The sequence below is a fragment of the Rousettus aegyptiacus genome, unplaced genomic scaffold (assembly GCF_014176215.1).
Source record: "Rousettus aegyptiacus isolate mRouAeg1 unplaced genomic scaffold, mRouAeg1.p scaffold_m13_p_13, whole genome shotgun sequence".
NCBI lineage: Eukaryota > Metazoa > Chordata > Mammalia > Chiroptera > Pteropodidae > Rousettus > Rousettus aegyptiacus.
In genome coordinates this window covers 28,077,801-28,097,241 of record NW_023416288.1, presented here as the reverse complement: position 1 = coordinate 28,097,241, position 19,441 = coordinate 28,077,801, and the positions used below count along the sequence as shown (strand labels likewise).

Below are 19,441 nucleotides of genomic sequence, written 5' to 3'. Positions count from 1 at the left end.
AAATTTCATAATAATTACTAAATAAGAGTCAAAGACAGGAGTTTCTAGGGTTTTTTTTTCCATAAAAGAATAAAAGTTGATATAAGAATACAATTTTTAATAAAAACTCATATAGATCTCTTTCCTTAGGTCTCTTAGTATATCATTGTTAGGGCTTTAAATTTGCCAGCTGATAGCTATTACTTCTCACCTAGAATTTATTTTTACGATAAATGTTTTTTGTTTTGTTTTTGTTTTTAATGACCATTAAAAGTTACAAATTAAACCTAATACTTGTGCTTAATTCTCATAAGTTAGCACACAACCATATATAGTCAAGAATTAAGTAGAGAATTTAGCAATTGGCTAGTTAAAATCAGTATATATAGTCACAATTTAACTATACCACTGGGGACACAAAAACTTCTTTATAGGAATGGTGAATTATTTGCAAAATATTTTCTTTCTTCATTAGGGACAAGACAACCACTTTTTTGTCATGTTTACCAATTCTTTTAAAATGTGCAAGGATTAGTGAGTTCTAAGTAAGAAGAAATCAGAGCAAAGTAGCTTTATAGCTAAGGTTAAAAAGTGAGTACCCAAGTCCAATAAAATATGAAGGTTTCTATACTTTCACAAACTTTTGAACTCCCTGCAGCTTGCCAAAGTTAGTTAAATTTTAATTAAAGTATAAATGTTATTTTTCTTAGAATTAAAAGGAGAATTAATCCAAATCTTTTAAAGCAGGCAGAAAATATTCTATGTAATGTTTTGTTGGACACATATCAATAGGAAACAAATACTGTATGCCCTGATAACTTCATATATCTCATGTATTTTACTTCCTAATGATATTATGCAGTGGTCTAACAGGTAGTTCTTAAAACTTTGTGGTGAAATGAAATTCACAGCCAGTCATCTTCAAAAAGGTAGGGGAAACGGAAAGTCTGTGCACAGCAAAAATAAAGTTTCTAGCTCCCTAAAACCCCATAAGCTAAAAGGTAATAAAACATTAAAAAATAAAATGTCTGCAAATTTGGGTTTTGTGTGAAACATTTACCTTTGTTACTTATCTTAGCAGAATTCTGTGTTAAGATGGTGTAAGAGAGGATATGAGTATGCACAAGTGTTTTTGTTTGAAATAGCATAATCTCCCAGAGATATAAGTACCAAGGTTGAATTTCACACCATCTAACCAATTCTTCCTTTCCCAGACATGAGAAACATTTCCCATCAGCCCAATAGACTTCCTTACCAATTTAGGGGTTTATATTTGACCAGGGGTACAGGAACGAACCATCAATCCTAAAACAAAAAACAAACAAACAAACAAAAATCAGTGAAATAAATGGTATTGGATTTTAAGCATAACTAGAAACAGCCTTTTTACTAAATCCCAAAATAAAAATTATAACTTGAGCCTGCTTAGTGTTACCCCTTTGAATTTGATTTCTGTCTCATGACTCTTGTTCTTCAATACTTTGTTCATGAATAAGAACAATATTTTTTAAATTGGTTCAATATTTTTTAAAAAATAGAATGTTTTTTGGTATTTAAAGCCTATTCTAAAATTCATAAAGAAGAGAGAATATGTAAAAATAACCAAGATAAATCTATAAAAGAAAACTAAAAAGGGATGGCCTTGCCCACTACAGATCAAACATATATAGAATTATAGTAATAAAAATGGTGTAATAGGATGAGAATTGATAACTAGATCAATGTAATGAGTGTAAAACTAGATAAAATCCTATACAATTATTAAGTAGATGATGAAAGTGGCATTTTAAGTAAATGGGTAAAGGGTACATTTTTTTTATACAAATTCTTAGAAAAATCATTAAGTTATTTAGAAAGACACAGTTCCTGTCTCATACTTATAAAGATAAATTTCAGATGGTTATAATCTAAGTACAAATATAATACTAAAATGTATTACACGAAATTATAGTAAAATTTCTTTTTGATGCTGGGATTGAGAAGATATTCTTAAATTTAAACATTTCTAATGGCAAAGAACTAGAAGTGAACTCAATGGCTATGTATAGAGGGACTCAAACAGTGGCAAAGAATTTAATGCAGCAGTTTAAAGAGGAGAGGCACTGATAAGGCAAAAATCAGGTTTTTGGTATCATGGTAGGTAGATCATAATATAATTTCTATAAAAGAGAGACTAAAACAGCACTACAACTTTCTCTGTAATTATTTTTACAAATTTATAGAACAAAGTCTACAATATCCACAGTAACCTGATGGCAATGGTTGGCTATGTAGAGGGGTCTAGAATTTAGAATTATTGTCAAAGTTACATTGACCTTATATATAATATTTAAATTTTAAAAAAGGATATATAAAAATATAATTAGGTCAGCACTAAGGTAAATAGCATTAGGGGAAAGAGCTGATTTTTTTTTTTGTCTGATCAAATGTAACTTTGGCACCAGTTGTACAATTTCAACAAAGAAAATGACAAATATGAAAAAGGTAAACTGCTATTAGAAATAAAGCAGCTGTATCATTTGACAACTATGGGAAAGAATGAGTTTGTTTTGCCAATTCAGCTGAAATCTCACAAAATCAATTAATTTATTCTACACTGTGTTCCAAAATATTTCAAAGGTTAAATTATTTCATTTATAAAAGTTTAATAAAACAAGCATAATTTGTATTGCAAATCAAAATGTTTAAACCATGCTATTTCTGTGTTATAGCTTGAGGCAAACTCTTTATCTAATTGATCTTTGTAATATACATGCATTATGTTAACCCATGGTTCATATTATTTTATGTATACTAGTGCCTAAATAAGTTTTTGAAATAAATCTACTCAAAAATAGCTAACGTTGACCAACCAGGATTCAAAAGCAGTATTAACCCAAGGTTATTAAAATGGCCCTAAGAAAATAATGTTCCTGAAAATAACAATCTTCTGCACATTTTAGAATTACATGCCTTTTTTTAAAACTGAAGATGACCGCTTTAGGCATGTTTTAATTCTACCAGGAATCCTATTTTGATCTTCCCACCCCACAAAAAGATAGAAATAAGGAAAAATAGAAAGAAAAATAAAAGTGGCTGTGACTCAGACCTTAAATTTTATTAAAATTAATGTCAATGAAGATTTTTTTTAGAAGATAGCTCATACTGTCGGGTTTAATGAGAAGGATCTTCTTAAACACTGCTATTGGGAGAGCAATTTAACAATATGGGTCCAGAACCTTATCAAATATTCAAATAATTGATTATAGTGGTCTGTGTCAGGGCCAGATGGATCGCCACCAATTGCACTGCCACCAACACCCATCCCAGCTTACGTTCATCATAACAAAGTGACTTACGCAGTGGTCTCTCTCTCTCAAAGCTATTACTTCTAAAGTGAGGAAGGGTTGTATCTCTTGGTAGTGCAACAGCTTAGGGAGATAAGATTTGCCTGTGTAAGAAATCAAAACATTTCTTTGGCCATATTGTTGTGACCACAACATTTTTTTTTGTCTGCTCAAATGTAACTTTTGCACCAAAACATACTTGTTACCATGTGAACTCTGAATAACAGCATGACCTCTGGTTCTCTATTTTCTAGGCTGAGTTGACTACCTAGCTTTATTTAACCTCATTTCACAAAGGTTAGATAACCGCAAACAAAACTTAAAAAAACAATGTGCTTTAGAAATAGACCAACATATTAGTAACCTTTAAGTTTTTGGAATGTGGGTAAATTTTACTTTATTAAAAATCTTTATTTTCCAAACTTTTTTTGAACAATCCTTTAAACTAAAAGGAGAGAAAGAGACATCAATCTTAGATAATGCTTGAACTTTCTCCAGGCTATTTTAACTACATTTGAACCAAATCAAATTTGCAAATAGGAACAAAAAATATATGTAAGATGAGCAACAAACAAAAACAAAACAAATAAAAACTGTTGCTAAGTTATCTCTCTATGGTTTTTTATAATATAGTGTCACCAAATTCTGTACTTCCTGGTCTCTGTTCAAACCTTCCAAAATTACACTATTTAAAGACACCCCTCCATTTTCCTACTTATTAAGTCATATTGTCCTGTACATTTCTTCCATAATTCCCATCTTAAAATCTGTAATTATTCTGTTTACTTGTTTTCTGTCTCCTTACACCTGTACATAAGCTCCATGTAGAGGACATGGATTATACATCCCTTCTCTAGAATATTGCCTGGCATAGGACAGTGCTCAGTTGACATTTATAAAGTCAATGATTAAATCAATTTTATATAATTTTTACAGCTTTGCTAGTTTTTCTTTCACAACCAGATATCAGAATAGCTCCCAATACATTGTCCTGTTTTTGAGGTGATTAAATCATCCTCCAGTGATACTAACTTTGCTTTTATGTCACATGTGAACCAACACTTTTTCTGAAAATACAAAGTAAGTTTGAATCATGTTTTTTTCACATAATTTTAAATATCTTCATACACCAGTATTTTAGACTCTAGCTGGAATGAAATTGAAAGTACTAAGATACTATGAGAAAATGTATTTCTGTACAATGTCCAATCTAATTTTGAAAACTAAGTATGCATGGAGAATATGCAAGATATTTTAGATGCTAATACCATAAATATCTTAGAACTAGTCTCAAAAACTAAACCCCAAAATCATTGAATATTTCTGTCTTTCTTACTAGATACAATATATTACATATATTTGTTTTAAAATAAATGATCAAAGTAGTGACAAAAGCAAATCATTATATACAGTGCTTACTATGTGCCAGGCACTGTTTTAACTGCTTTGTGTATATTAACTCATCTAATCCTCTGCATGACCCTATGAGATAAGAGTTATTTTCATTCTTATTTACTTATGTGGAAACTGAGGCACAGAGTGAGCACACTGGATAGCAAGAAGCCTCTATAGGAGCCCATCTGAGTTTCCTTCATTCAGTATACTGCTTCCAATTTTTTTTTTTTTTAAGTGACTGTTGGGTTGCCCAAGGTCATGCAGCCAGAGGAAGAATTTGAACACAGTCCAGCCTCAGAGACTCTCAAAGCTGTAATGTATCTCTAAAATCTCTGTAATGGATGAGAAATATTAACTAAGTCTATTATCACTTACACATAGACACCTGTGGTATAAATGGGACAGACAGTAGTTAGATCAGAAGTCTTGGTCTACAGCCATGCCACCCTGAACAAGTCTGATCCCATCTGATCTCAGAAGCTAGGCAGGATTGGACCTGGTTAGTACTTGGATGAGAGACCACCTAGGAAGATCAGGTGCAATATGTATAAAAAATAAAAAATACAAGACTGTAAGCTGACAAGGTCCTTGCAATCTGTGAAGTTAACCAAGGATTGCCTCAGCTAAAAAAAATAAAAAATAAAATATTTTTTAAAAAAAGAAGTCTTAGATAAAATACAGCATAAGAAATATACTCAATATTATTGTAACATCTACATATGGTATCAGATGGGTACTAGACTTATTGGAGTAATAGCTTCATAAGTTATATAAGTATCTAATCACTATGTTGTATACTTGAAACATAATATTGCATGTCAACTGTAATTGAAAAAGTTTTTAAAATATAATTTTAATTTTTAAAAAGAGATCGTGGAATAAAATTCTTAGCTCTGTATCTGAACTTGCTACTAATGTTAGCTTTAGCTTACTTAACTTTAAAATGGAGATATAAATCTTCCCTTGCTGATTATTTATTAGCAGTAACTGGTTAAATGGATGACATGTGTTACATAATTCTGGAAGACTGAAAGAACTATGAGATTTCCCCCTCTCTGAATTGTGGCTGCCTGTTTGCAGACCTCTTTATTCCCTCTATAAGTAATGGAGCTCATGAATTTATTTCAGCAAATTATGAACATCAAATATTCTGTCTTGATCTCAAAGAGGAAACCAAGACTCTTCTGTGTCTTTTATACTCAAGTATTCCACAAAATTTTCAAGTGTGCCCAGGAACCAAATCCTGAGCAGCTCTGTAGAGAGTAGCTGGAATAGAAGGTATCATCACTGTTCTCAAGTCTTGAACAGCAAAGGAGATAGGACACCCAGACCAAAGAAGATCATGATACATGTTGTGGAGAAAAAGTTCTGTGAATTTAGAGGAATAGGGAACACTTTTGGGTGGGGAAGATTAGAAAAGAAGACTTTCAATCTGTGGATATTAGCAGAAAAAAAGGAGCAATGTATACACAGAAATCAAATTCTGATTCAATTTCAGCCTTGCATTAACCATCTATTCCTTTCAAGGCATTATGCTAAATGGAGAATCAAGGAGAGGAAGATAACCTCAGGGCGTGGAGTTTGGGAGAGATGTTCTAACTTTTCTCTACACAGTAGCACAATACTAGAAGAACACACAAATTAAAAACTATATTCGGAAGAGATTTAGCAAAAAAAAAAAAAAGCAGAAGTATATAAGTATATATTATATCCTTTATGAATACTGATGAGGAAGCATTTAATTCTCCTATAAAACAGAGAGAGAGTCCAGTGAGTTCTAAAAAAGAAATGGATGTTTGAGCAGAGCCTCCAATGAAGCTTAAGTAGACCATTTCTAAGTAGATAATGGAAAAATAGTTCAAGCAAAAGATACAGCATGACCATGGATTTTGGATGTTTCTCCTGAGTTTTTAGAGAATCAGAAAATTGAGGACATGGTGGAGTAGAGGGATGACTCTTAATTCTATTTTCCTTTCGGAATATAGCTGGTGTCTCTCTTCACTCTCAAAAACTTTTTTTTTTTTAATTGCTTGGTTCGATACCAGGATATTCTACTTGTGCACTGATGTCATGAGCAGCTAAACTTACTCAGCCTCACATGTCAATGTCTGCTTCCTACCAGAGAATGTCCCATACAGTTAGAATGGATGTCGAGGGGGAGAGGGAATGAGCATGTTTGAAGTAGTTCAAGATAATAATAGAAGAAAATAATTAAAGTTGTAATAAGTTTATATTATGAAAAATTTAAAACACATAGTACATAGAATAGCATAGATCCTTTCTTTTATCCCCTCTCATATTAATTTAAAAAAAGACAACATATAATTTCACTCATAGTTTAATATTTATCCCTACAAGCAAAAGAACTCATTATAACAAAAAAATTAAAATAGTTAACAGAGCTTAACAGAGCTTAAAAATTTTAACAAGATGAAATAACTTTTGAACATTTTGAACCTGAGGAATTTCTAAACATCAAATTTTGGTGCTCTGAGGAACAACAGAGCTAGAGATGAAAGAGCTGGTTTCACCGCATGAGTGAGATGCCAAGCATTAGGAAATAGGTGACATCAGTCAGGAGTCAAAAAAGACAAACAATAGTAAGAATGTATTAGGGACAAAATTTGCATAAAGGCCACAGACTTGATGACTTTGAAGAATGTTAAGAACTGTGAGGGCTGGAGGAATCAAGTAAACCCTCCATTTGTGAGGAGAATGAGACTTAGGAGAGGCCTTGAAGGGGAACAGAACTTCAACAGGTGGTGAGAATGGTGGTGGTAATGCATCTGAGGGAAATGGAGTTTGACTGGTACAAAGTCTCACCTCACAGGAAGGAAGGGGGTGGGAGGAAATGAGGTCACCTAGGTAGAGGAGACTACAATGTGCATGTAAGAGTTCAGGATGTAAATTTCATTCACTTTTTTGATAAATGTTGGTTGAATGTGTATAATACACAAGAGACCATGCTAGGAGTTAGAGATACAAAGACTTAATGAGATCAGACTCATGTTTGCAAATAGATTCAGGTCTATTGCAAGAGATAGATGAACAAAAATACCACAATTATTATATATCATTCAAAACCATTTACTGAATATGCTCTATGGGTCAGGCACCATGGTTTATGCTACAAATACAATGATAAGTAAGTCATGGACCTCAAGAAGCCATTGAACCATTAACAAGTTTTGATTATGATGCTGACGTGAGAAAAATAATTTTTAGAGGAAATTATTTTTCTCTCTGCACAAAGAATAGGTTAGAGGTACTCTGAGTTAAGAAGACAACTGCTAAACCTAAATTAAGATAGTTGCAACAAGAAGAGAGATAAAGGGATAATACAACAGATGTGTTAGTGGGAAAAAATTGATGGAGAAACTGGGTCACTGATTCCAGAAGTCTCAGAAAGTGTGTAAAGGGTGTGTGTGTGTGTGTATCTTTCGGGTGTGAGCCACATTATTTCTCTTTTCTGATGTCTGAAAACTTCCTTTGTGACTAACATTGAACTGTATAGAAATCACTTTTTCTTGCTGCTAAGAAATATTTTAAATGCAGCAGCATCCTGAAACATCTTGCTGGAGCCATCAAGTTCTTGGTAGAAAGGGAACTTCCTATTGCCAATACCTTGATATACTGATATGTTCCCCTCAAATGCAAGTGTTCTCCTAATAAAGAAAGTGCAATGTTTCTTGGCTATCTATCTTAGGGTCCATTTGGAGCATTCGCAAAGTTTCTTCAATGATTGATTGAAGTATTTCATGGTCTCTGTGGTGTTTACTTGAAGTCAGCAAACCGCACAGATAAAAAACAATCAGTAAATTATTTTTAAGGATTGGAAACAGAAATCTTCAGATGATTCACTGATGATTCAGATTTCTGTGTATCACTTCTACTCTACTTGTTGCCAAGGGAACTTGGGGCCTACTTCCTACCACACCACGGCTATAAAAAGTACCAGCAAAAGCCACAGGAGTGTAACTTCTCTACTTTTTTATTAAAAATGGCTAACAAACTAAATGTCAGTTACACAAAAGAGACTGGAGTTTTATCTGTGATGGTTGTGTCCGTGCGACACCAAGAAGCCAAGTTGTTATTCTATGTATCTACCAACTACTTTTCCACTGCTTTCCTCATGCAGGGCATCTTTAATAAAGAACCTAAGATGTCAGTATAAATTGTACTTTTCTCCATAAAATCTGGACTGTTGTGCTTTCGTAGTAATAGCCATGGACTGCGAAATCCGTGTCACCTCAGGCAGAATTAGAACCCACCGTCATGCTGCCGGCCTGCCTGCCCCTCTGGGTCCCTGTGGCAAGAGAAGGACATGTGACAGGGACAGGGAGCTAGGCTGCCTACCACAAATAGGTCCTGCACACCTTCACGCTTGTAGCCATGGTCTCTTGATCTTTCTCTGGCAATCACCAGAGAATGATTGAATGTTTCTATCATTCATAAAAATATCAATGCAGTCAAATATCCATAAGAGAAAGCTAGCCATGGAAGGATACTTTGCATATATAACCTAAATTTTTTCCTTTAATATGTGCTTTGAATTAAATTTTCCTCTAGAAATAGGAAATGAAGGCTGCCTTTGTAAACAGTTGCCAGGAAGACACACACACAGGACATAAGTTACAGCGAAGACAAGCACACTCTATGCTTACAGAGGGCACGAGCCCCCATCCACTAAGAAGGCCTAGTAGGCCAAAACAATTGCAAGCATTCTACAAATATTTTTGTTTTCATTTGGCTGTAGGGCTTACTAGAAAATTTGTAAAGTTTCCTTTTTTTAAGACGGACGCGTTTTCTCTTCATGGTTCCACGAAGGCAAAAATTCCATAGGCAAAAGTTCCATGAGCTTCCCCTAAGAGGTATAAGATTCCTTAGATTTTCTGAGGCTTAAATTTATTTAACATTGGAGCTCTTCTGCCTTTTGAAGGGGCAGTATAAGCAAATATGAGGTTATAAATTTAAATTTGTTAAATGGATGTTAAGTATTCCTTATAATATGCAGTGATTTTTCTAAAATGCAAACCTGCTTATATCATCTCTTTCCACCTTAAGATCTATCATAAGTTTCCTATTTCTTAGAGAATAAAATACAAGTTCCTTTTCGAAGCCCTTTATGGCCTCATCTCACACCCCTTTGGATTTGAGCAATGCTGAATTACTTACAGCTTTCAACATATAGTATTACTCTATATCTCTGTGATTTGGCACATGGCTCTTGCTAAACCTGGAATGTGTTTGCTCTCTTTCTATGTGATTTGTTTCGATTTATTCTCAGCACTTAATTCATATATCAGCTACTCTGCTGAATCTTTCCTGATTCAACTGCCTATCAAAAGCAATTCTTACGTAGGCCCTCTGGCTTAGTCCACTTTTAGGATTGCACTTATAGAACTATATGTTAACTATTTATTCATGTGTACATGTAGCTTTTCTTCTATTACACTGCATATAATTTTTTGAAGTCAGATCCATATTATAATTTTTTAAATCTTTATATTCTCAGCACTTCGCACAGTACTCAGAACACATTAAGTTGTTAGCAACTTTTTAATAAAATATTTTCCATTTTGCAAACCTTATGATTATCACCAGAGGAAAATTTGTTAAAATAAACGCATCACAAAAACAATGTTGGTGATACATTAAATAAGCATTGCAGATTTGTGCCTTCAAATGCCTTGTAGAAGAGAACTGTGTCCAAAATTCCTTGCTGGATAAAAAAAAAAAAAAAAAAAAAAAAGGATCAAAGTGTTATAGATCAGATGGATATAAATGGAAGAGGTATTTATTCAACAAAGAAGAACAAGAATGAGGTCTTTCCATCCTCTAATGCTGGGACTAGCTGGTGGAAAAATTAAGATGTGTGTGTGTGTGTGTGTGTGTGTGTGTGTGTGTGTGTGTGTTTTTTTTTTTTTTTTTTTTTTTTTGTCTCAAGGACTCTCAATAGGACCAATATCTGCTTTGGTAATATCTGATTCAAAGCTATAAAAGCTTTGCAACAGGCCTGCCAATTAAAAGTAGAAGTGAGAGTGAGGAGCTAATTCCATCAAATCAGTTATTTTTTTCTTTTTCTTTTCTTTTTTTTCTTTTTTTTTTTTTTTGATCAGGGTACTTATAGGCCCTGAATCCAAGTATTCCAGAAGCCCCAATCCCTAGAAATGAAGAATGAAGGAGAATTGACAAGGCTGGAGGTAGGAGAGGAGTCTCAGTATGAAACAAGACTTCACATACTATACTTCTTCTATAAGATCTGAAGTATCAGTAGTGTGTGGCTTGCTGTAAAGCAAACTAGAACTAGTACTGAGCACTGTGACTTTTCATCCACAACCTGGACCTTGCCTGGCAAAAGTTATTATAGCACCATGTGGGAGTTCCTAGAACTAAAGCAGGATCCACGTAATCACTAATATGAGAGATGCCAGGACAGGCTGAGAAAGTTACAAGAGAAATAGCATGATTGAGCCAAATGCTAGAGAAGGGTCAGGATTTGAAGAGAATCAAGTCTGAGATATAACTGAAGAGTAGAGGATCCTTGAATAAGAATTTGGAATACCAACTAGTCTTCAAGTGATATATGGACAGATGGGTCATCTTGGTGTAAAGTGCTTTGTAAATAATGGGAAAACACTCTCCACTTCCCCAACAGGAGTGAAAATATTCTTTAAAAAGAAAAGAGTAGAGAACTTATTTGTGTCAGGGTTTCTAAAGGCTCGATGGAGTTACTATTTGAAATCACTACCCACTTCCTTCATAGTGGGACAACTAGACCAACTCTGTGGAGCCTGGGTTTTCAAAGTCTCACAGAATACCCAGAGTGAATGTTAGAAATGGAAGGTGGATTTCAAGAAATTTGACAGGCAATCTGAGTATATGAAAATGTCCACTGACCTCAGCAGTGCTCCCCTTGTCTTCCAAACATTGATAAATGGACTTTTGTTTTCCGCCAGGGTATATTCCTTTATTGGATGTTGTTATCCAGATGTTCTCTACCTGGATGTTTTCTGGACAATATCTCTGTGCATTTAACAGTCAAGACTCTGAAGAACTCTTAGAAGGGATGGTTAAAAACCTGGGTTGGCTACCAATTCTGGTACAAGAAGGTACGCACTCACTTTTCCCTGCTTTTCAGTTGCGTCTTCCAGCAGATCACCCAGTGACAGTAAGTAGCCCAAGGAAGTACCTGCCAACCCCCACAGATGGCACCAAAAGGGGCTGTGCAATACCCTAACAGCATCAGAAGAATAGAGATGACAAGAATAACATTGCAAAGTCTCTGAAAACCAAACTGTCATTGGAACTAAAGCCAACAAAAGTAGTGCAGAACCTATCATCTCAAACTAAACAAAGCAATTGCCAGTTAAAATGGAAGATATAAATAGGATCAAAGAGTCTTCTAATGGAATTACCAAAATGTTCAGGATACAATAAAAACCACTCATCATAACAAGAACCAGGAAAACCATAATCTGAATGAGAAAAGACAACCAACTGATGCCAATAACAAATTAGATGTTGTAATATCTGACAAAGGTTTTAAAGCAGCTGCCATAAAGTGCTTCAAAAATCAGTTACAAATCCTCTTGAAAGAGATAAAAAAAAAAGTCTTAGCAAAGAAAGAAAAGTTATGACGACCTATAGAATGAGAAAAATATTTTCAAACAATATATATGATAAGGTGTTAACATCCAAAATACATAAAGAACTCATGTAAAAAACCACCGCATGTAAACCAATTGAAAAACTGGCAAAGAAGCTAAATAGACAGTTTTCCAAAGACGATCTATGAATGGCCAATAGGTAAATGAAGAGCTGCTTATCATCACTAATCATAAGGGAAATACAAATCAAAACCACAATGAGGTGTGACACCTGTTAGAATGGCTATTATAAAAAAGAGGAGATAACAAAAGCTGGTGGGGATGTGGAAAAAAGAAAATCCTGGTGCACTGTTGGTGGGATCGTAAATTGATACGGCCACTGGAAAACATTATGGAGTCCTTCGAAGGAGTTAAAAATAAAACTACCATATGATCCAGCAATCTCACTTTTGGGAATAGACCAGAGGAAACAAATAAACTATGTCAAAGAGATAGCTGTACCCTCATATTCATGGTAGCATTATTTATAATAGCCAAGAATGGAAACAACGTAAGTGTCCACTGATTGATTAATGGATAAGAAGTTGTGGGGTACATATATATAAAACAATGAAATGTTATTCAGCCATTAAAAGAAGTAAATCTTGCCCTCTCTCCTATTTTCTTAATCTCTGTAAATTAAATTCCCCAGGAAAAGTCAGATTATAGTATTCTAAGAAATAAAAATAACATTTAGTTATGCCCTGTTCTGGGATTGCTCAACTCGACCTGACTTGTTATTGACAAAATTAGCATCTACAATACTGGGAAACGGACCACCCTTTTTGTAAGAAGTTCCAGATTTAATTATCTCCAAGCCCTCATCTAGTTTCGAGATAAATGGTCACACACATTGAATGAAAACTGAATTTGGAGCTGATGATCAAAATTGCCTTTAGCATTCAGAAACACTCCCTTGAGACAATCTACCCTAAGCCCCCAATTCAGCTTGCACTAGGTGAAGTAAATTATATTCTTAGAACATTTTAAATTCACATGTGTCACATAACAAACAGTCAAAACTGACAAGCAGACACCCAGGAATATTGTCAGTAATATCTCCAAGCAAAGTCATCTTGCCTAGAAAGACCCTCGGGTTAAGAAATTTTTCAACCAAATGTAGTTGCAACTGACCAAGGCGGAATGAAGAAATACTACTACCTGTATGGTTAGTATATATCAAGTCAGGAAAGCTCAACCAGAGGGCTAACGTGGCTTGAGATCAAATGGAGTGGTGGGGAGGGGTCCTAAAAATGTCCTTAAATGCTGCTGCTCTCTGAAGCTGATTTGTGGGCTGGAATAAAGAGCCAAAGCTGGAAGACAACTAAGACAACACGACAAATAGTTATTCAAAACAAGATTCTGAAACATAGTTTTGATGGTGGAAAGCTGAAATGCTTACCTGTGGATAAATGAATTTTAACTATTTGATGTCATTTTATGTCACTGGAAGAGATACTTCTATTGTATTTTCAGTTTGTTCTGAAATAATGTGTTATGACATAAGATTCAAACTCAAATGTACCAAAGGTCAGATTTGCTCAATTTGCCTAAAGGAAAGATCATAATGAAAATTCTTAGAGAGGTTTAATATGTCAAATGTAATTATATCTTGGTCAGTTGTTCAGCACTTTTGAGCACATTCCTTGTATAAAGTTCAGTGCAAAGTGCTTTAAATCTATATTTTCCATCAGACTATTTTATTGGTACAAGTTTTATCTTCAAATAAAAAGGGAAGTTCAATTCTCAAAAATCACAGTAGTTCTCATATGAATGAATTTTGGTTCATAGATTTCTATATTCAGTCAAAAAATGTCCCTTCATTACAATCTTATACTTCTATTTTCTATCTCTTGTCAGAAATATTTTGGTATATAACCAAAGATAAATAAATAATCATTGATCAAAGATAAATATGACTTACCATATGATTAAGGATAAATAAACATAAACTAGCTTATATTACAATGAAATAATTTTGAAATAGAAGCATAAATCTAAAGATAAATGAAATCTTTAAATTAGTAAAGATAATATGACAGAGCTATCAGAAAAAAATTTTTCACCTATTATGAGGAAAATAAAATCTCCAACTATAAACATTGGTTTATATTATTCCAAAATCAACTAGTTTAAAAATATTTAATGTTTGCAGCAATTAGATGAGTTACTATACAGTTTTGTAATATTTCTTTAGACCAAAGATTAAGGAAAGATGCAATCTTTGAAATTAATAAGAAAATATTTGCTTTATTTTACACAATACTTATGAGTAAAACATCTTTTTTTCCTTTGAAACAGTATATGCTTAAATGGCTGGAGACTATATTTGAATTCATGTTCTAAATCAAGCTCTTTAAGGAATTTATAAGAATTCTTTACATTTAAGCTACTTTAAGCTCAATGTGAGGAGGCCTCTTATCCTTTCTCCATAAAAGGATTAGTCTTTGATAAGCAATTTTGTCTCTTATCCTGGCCTCTAATCATACATGTTTACTGGGAAAGATGAAGTCTCTGAAGTTTTCATTGAAATGACTTTAAAGGGTGCAAATCATACTCTGCCTAGTACATCACATAGCATCAATACAGGGAATTATTGAGCATACCCACAATTTTGATGGTGCAAGAACATGATAACATAAAGTACTTCACCCTCATATCGAAGGGATCTGTCAAGGGATCAAAGCAGCACTGACTGATCTTCATTGTTTTATCTTCTCTATTTATTAGTATAATCATTTTTCATTTTTTCTGTATTATGTGTTCACAGATGAGTTCAGCCTTTTCTTTGTGGAGAAAGAAGAGAACATCCTAAAATGGTTAATCCAAAGAGATAAATTTCCTCCTTATCTTTACCAACATGAAAGAGGAACTCCCAGTAGCACAGGAGACTTCACTCAAAATAGAAACATAAAAGAGATATAACTTAGAAAATGGCCATTCTCATCCTGTCCAGTACATATTTTGTCTGATACATGTCCTATAATGCTATATGACTATATAAAAAGACTACAAATTCACACAGCCACGAAGCTGCAAAGCCTAGAACGAATGACAATTATCAGAGTTACTAGAAAAACAACCTTGGTGACATCTGGATCTTTTTCAAATACACTATATCATGTCGGGAGCACATCAAGAAGACAAAACTTTGTGTTCTATTTTAAAATCACTAATGCTACCCTGAAAGAGCCTGATCCCATCTGATCTTGGAAGCTAAGCAGGTCAGTCCTGGTTAGAACTTGGATGGGAGACCACCTAAGAAGACCACGTGCTGTAGGCATAAACATTTTTTAAAAAATCAAATAAAATAAGGGATTGTAAACTGACAAGGTCCTTGAAATCTGTCTGGTCAACCGAGGGTTGCCTCACCTAAAAAATAAAATAAAATAAAAAAATAAACTGAAATAAAATCACTACACGAGGATTAAAAGAAATATAATGAAAAATAATAAACACAATAATAGGTCACATTGAAAATGCCCATAAAAACTTTTACATAGACACTGTCATGGCATCTACATTTTTGGAGTCCAAAAACAGGGAGAATCAAGACAATTCAATAGTAATATGAATAGACCAAAGAATAGCTGCACGAAAGCAGTCCAATTTGTCTTCACAGTTCTTGTTCTGAGAGCAATGGTTTCTAAAGAAAGGCATTCATCTCAAAAGTCCCCAGATTTGCAAAGCCTATGAGTCTGAAGGGATTATCAGGGTTAAATAAGTGTACAAATGATGCTCTGCAAACCAAGCCCAAATGATAGAGCTTAATGCATATACCTACCTACATACATAATTTGGTGATGTGCAATCTATTTTCTGTTTCTCATGCTTTTGGTGTCATATCTTAGTAAGCATTGCATTGCCTAGTGCAATGCGGTCATGAAGATTTATACCATTTCCTTTTAAGAGTTTTATAGTTTTAGATCTTATATTTAGGTCAGTCTAATTGAACTTTTATAGGGTGTTTGGTAGAGATATACTTTATTTTTTTTTTTGCATGTGAATATATAGCTGTGCTCGCACCAGTTTATGAACGGATTATTCTTTCCTCATTGAATTATCTTGGCAGTCTTGTCTATCTTGTTTTTGAGCTCTAATTTTTTACACCCATTTATTCACTTTGTTTCCCATAGCACAAAATGAGGTATGCCTGTATACGATTAATTACATTTTTTTTTCCTATTTTTGCCTCTCTTTCTCGTTCTCAGGAAATTTACCATTAGCTTATAAATGCTATGGGAAACACAGTGAATAAGTGGATGTAAAAAGTAGAGATCAAAAACAAGGTAGACAACAAGAATGCCAAGATAATTCAATGAGGAAAGAATAATCTGTTCACAAACTAGTGCCTACTAATTATATAGCCAATGGAATAATCTTACTAATTATTCAATACATTAAATCAAACAAACCATCTAGGGACATCAGTCCCAAAGACCTGAAGTCCCAAATAAAAGGAACTACTTGTGAAACATTGTGCCTCTTTATTTATTGAAAACACATTTCTCTTCTAGATATTATATTCATGTTGCCAAATTCAGAGAATTTGAGAAGTAGAAAAAGAAGAAGCAAGCTTCCGCCTGACCTACAAACATGAAACTTAAAAAAAAAAAAGTTCTGGTTTTCAGCCATTAAATGAATATTAAGTTAATCTAGGGCTTAATGTTTTTACTTAAGGGTTGCAAGCAAGTCTCTAAAAATGCAAATTACATAATAGACTCTTGGATTTTTCCTGTCCTTTCCCTTCATCTCATTAATCTTGCAAGAAACATTATATTTGTCTTTCAGAACACTGAATTTTAGTGAAGATGTTCTTGAGTAAAAAAAAAAAAAACAAAGCTCTACATAAACATTTAACAAAATTACTATGAAAAATTTTTGGAAAGAAGTTGGAGAAATTAAGCCTCCTCTTTTCTTATTTGAACCAATGACTGTCAAATTTGAAACACTGGGTTTCATTTTTATGTTGTATTTTTTAAAATTTGAAAGTATACAAAAGTGCCGTTTTGTCAAATTATGTATGTCAAAAAAAAGTACAAGAAAATAACACACATTTATAGAAAATTAAGACCCGAAGTCCCAATGGTCTTCTTATTAGTAAATTCTTTTTTGTTATACTTTGCATTCTTTTAATCTTCTAGATCTGCAGAAGCTAAATGAGGAAATACTTGACCTACATCATGAAATATAAATAAAAATAAGGTCAACGATCTAAATGTTTATTAGGAAACTCTGTTTAAGACTTGATTTGCATGTATCTCATATTTCTTTGGCTGTTAATTCAATTACCCTTTCAACCAGCATTAACTGTATCAAGTAACATTGCTATCAGTGCATAGCAAGTAGCTGATGAAGACCTTGTCTGGGGTAAATGAACAGTTTAGACAGCAGACATTGCAATGGGATTTAGAAAAGATTAAACTCTTGTACCCTGCCCAAAACAATAATTAAAATGAATGGAATTTGTCTGTATAAGCAGCTGTCACTTCTTCTTCAGCAAGTAATTTTGCCATTTGCCAGTATCAAAATGGCTAATCTAAGAGAGCACTGAGTTCTTACCATTTCTTTCTTTCCTTTCTTTCTTTTCCTTCCTTCCTTCCTTCTTTCCTTCCTTCCTTCCCTCCCTTCCTTCCTTTCCTTTCCTCCCACCCTCCCTCCCTCCCTCCCTTCCTTCCTTCCTTTTCTTTTCTTTCTTTCTTTTTTTTTTCCCAGCAAGAAATCCTAAAAGAACAATCAAAAGGAATGTGCACTCTGAGGAAGTGTCCAGCAATCACAATACACTCTGGCCACTGTCTAAATGCATGGAAACTTCTGGAAAAGTAAGTTTAATACTTTTTCTGATATTTAAGTATGTAATCAAAATTAAGGTTCTTATGTATCATCTTCCTCTAGCATTTCTACACCAGTCTTCGGATTTCAGAAAACTAGTAAATACGTTCCAATCTTTGAAAGGCAAACCTTAGTTTTTATCTAAATAACTAAAAAGACATAAATTGAAAAGTACAAGGAACTTCTGGATGTTGCTTGTGATGCAAAAGACTCCCAACTTAAATGATCATCAGTAAAAACTGGTTTTCTGAAAAAAGCTGGACACACGAAAATCACGAGAGCTTTCATCCCAGATGTTATGATGACTGTAAGCTATAGGACAGACTCTACTTGTTATGAGTACAGGACAGAATATTGACTCAAATCGAAATATTGATTATTGAGTAATGAGGGAGAGTACACCACATGTTTCAGGCATGAAAATCATGTCCATATACTATATTTTATCCTTAGAGATACTTTGGATGGTAAACAGTAACTGTGGTTCAGAGAAGTTTTATGTTTTGCTCAGAACAAAGACTAGTTAATTTAAAAGATAGTGCCTGAGCCCCTAACTTCTAAGTCAGTGTTTTTCCCTCTTATTTTTTCCAGAACATCTTGAAACATATGAACAGATAGGTCATAGGAAATTATACAAATGGCCTTTATACATATTAAAAGAAGTTCAATTTCAGACATAACAGAAGAATTGCATTGCGATGCCATTTCTCCATCATCAGACTAGCAAAACCAAAAGTATGACAGCATATTATTGGTGAAACTGTAGGGCAATAAGTACTCTCATACACGTTTGGGAATATTAGGATATGGTTCAAACCCTAAAAAAGAGAATCTGGCAAAGTTAACCAAAGTAGAGATGCATTTCAAAACAGCAACCCTACTTTTAGGAATCTAGCTTATAAACATACCCACACAAGTCTAAAATGACATATGATCAAAGTTTTTCATTTTGGTATTATTTGTATAGTAAAAATTAGAAATAACTCAAATATTAACAATATGGAGCTACCAAATTAATTACAGTACATGTATACAATAAAGAAATATGCAGCAATAAAAGGAAATGAGGAATATCTTTATGTACTGATAATGGAGAGATTTTTAATTAAAAAGCAAGGGTACAGAATAGCATATCTGGTATACCATCTTTTGATAAGAAATAAATATATATATTGCAAAAAGAACATTGGAAGAATGAGCAAAAAAACTAATAAATGGTTAACTATAGAGAACAGGGAGGTGTAAGTGAGGGAGAAAGGT

At 33.7% G+C, this 19,441-nt stretch overlaps 1 long non-coding RNA gene and 1 pseudogene across 2 annotated transcripts in view; both read left to right on the top strand.

Moving 5' to 3' along the window:
- LOC107507985 overlaps positions 1-15,567 on the top strand; it is a 51,665-nt gene extending 36,098 nt beyond the window's left edge. For both annotated transcript variants that reach the window (XR_001596230.2, XR_004953917.1), the window contains exons 2-3: positions 11,660-12,860; positions 15,120-15,567. This is a non-coding gene — a long non-coding RNA (uncharacterized LOC107507985). The remainder of the gene's footprint in view (positions 1-11,659; positions 12,861-15,119) is intronic.
- On the top strand, positions 5,130-5,248 carry LOC118611271 (annotated as a pseudogene).
- Positions 15,568-19,441: the final 3,874 nt, after the last annotated feature.